Below are 2,363 nucleotides of genomic sequence, written 5' to 3'. Positions count from 1 at the left end.
ACACCTTTGCTCGATTTTACAGAGTAAATGTGGCTGTGCCTCATCCCCTTCAGGGGATCTTGGAGCAGCATCCAGCTACATCCCACTGAGGTAGGGGAGCAGTGGTTGTTCTTTGGGTGTTGCAGATTCCTCGTGACCTTGTCGTTATACGTCATCCAGTGCTTGAAGCACCGCCTCCGTTTTAAAAGTCATGTTTATATTTCTGTGAGAAAGAACTGTATTAATGCAGTCACAAGAATTAATTGTGATCAAAATCTGTAGCTGAGCAATTAAAAAAAAAATTCTACCAGCTGATTTGTGGCTTGATCAACATGTTTTGCTATTAAACACACTGAGCAGAGTGGGATGGTCTGGACTGAAACAAGAATGTATTCTCTTTTAAGTGTTATCAATATTACGTGTGGACATGTTTTTTTCTATGTAATTTCATATTAATTATGAGAAAATATTAATATTAATTATATAGGAAAAAAAAATCCTCTTTTCTGTATTGGACATATGGAAGAGAATTACCCCCTCCACCACCACCACCACACCACACCTTACACACACACCAGAATTCCGACACACAAAAAAAAGAAATTTTCATTGACTTTTTACTTTTACTGTAGTTACTTTTACACAAATAACTTTACTTAAGTCAAATTTCAAGAGAGCATCTGTACTTTTAATTGAGTATGTTATTTTCATACTCTTTCCTCTGTAAGGAATGCATGTCACCCACTACCTTTTTATAGCAAAGTTTTAAACAAAGAAGTTGTGCCAATTGCATTGAAAGTATGCCTTGAGGACAACTCTCACCACTTCACATTAAAGCTCATTATCTGTAAAATTGACTGTGTTGTAGCCATTTTTTTGTTTCATAAGTTCAATTAGCTGGGGTGGCCATTTTGAATCAGGTTTACTCCAAACATTAATCAATTGCAGATGTACATCTAAGGATTATTTTTAGCATGTTTCATTAAAATGTGTCTACTGATTTATGACAGAGTTTGCTGAGAGAGAGAGACACACACATATACATACACACAGAGACACAGGCAATTGCAGGACCACCTAGTTTTCATACCCGTGGGCGATAATTATGAACAAAAAATTCAATTTTTTTTTAAAGCTGAAAACTCCTCTGTTTTAGGAATTCAAAAAGTGTCTGCTTCATGACTTTTTTTTTCACTGCACAGAAACAAACAAACAAGATCTATTTAAAGAATGGAAACCTATCTTGAGAACTGATTCACATTTTCATTATATTACCAGTCCAGCTTAGTGCACATAGAGGCTTTTCAAATTTACAAGAAAGGAGCTGATTTACAAATTCTATCATCTCTGCTTACAAATCTGTCTCTGGATCTCATGTGGGACTCAAGAATATGTGGACAAGATAATAAATATTTAAAAAGACAAAAGTAATGAGAAAGTGCTCTGTTTTCTTGGAGTTTAAAACAAATGAAATGTTTTTGTCACAGAAGCTGTGCTCTGTCAAGAAGATAAAATTAAAACTATCAGAACTGCAGCTCAGAAAGGCCTGAAAGAAAAATCCTTTACCGATTGGGAATGACGGATTTCAGAGAATCCATCACTTCGTCATTATGGTGTCTCTCCCACAGAAACACTTTATTCTCCTCTAAACAGCAGTCTGACACATGCCTGGGAGCTCCATCCAAAACTGTGCCTTTATATTCAGCTCACAGGTGAACCTCAAGGGCAGGACAAGTTTCTTCATGTTGAAGTGTTCTCACTGAAGCTAGACTTTTTGATTTAAGTCTGTATAGTAAACAAAAACTGTATGATCAGATGCATGCTGACACATAATGCTGGCATAAAGTAGTTAATTGATCCACAAACCTGCCGATCATGCAGATCCTCCCAGACAAGCATTTTGTAATTGTCATGGTCTTGTTTAGGCTTCTGACCCACATACAAAGAAAAACTCCCAGGAGACACAGAACTCCGTGAAGCAAGTTTATTGTATGTCGGCGTATATGTTAAGGACGTAGTCAAGAACTGAGAAAGTGGCTTTGGGCTCAGGTCCTCTGAAAAAACAGGGCACTTAATTAGATTGGAAGCGTAAGGGGAAGTTTACGCAACAGGCGGCTGACTTACTTTACGGTGCGAGGAACTTCTGCCAGGGGCAGGCGAGCGAGGTTCAGGAACATGGCTGTGTGTTAGAAATGAAAAGACTCAGAGAGGAGGACGGCTGCTGCAAGATGGGCTGGACGTGCTACGAGGAACAGTCCCGGATAAGTAAACCTTTTGCTAGGATCTCTCGGAGGGAGGACTTCTGGCTCGAAAAAAGACACGTGCGTATTCGTAGATGGATCTCCTGAGAAAATATCAACAAGTTTACTAGGACTTACAGGAGA

Source organism: Kryptolebias marmoratus, linkage group LG6 (assembly GCF_001649575.2).
Source record: "Kryptolebias marmoratus isolate JLee-2015 linkage group LG6, ASM164957v2, whole genome shotgun sequence".
Classification (NCBI taxonomy): domain Eukaryota; kingdom Metazoa; phylum Chordata; class Actinopteri; order Cyprinodontiformes; family Rivulidae; genus Kryptolebias; species Kryptolebias marmoratus.
This window is presented reverse-complemented; position numbering follows the sequence as displayed.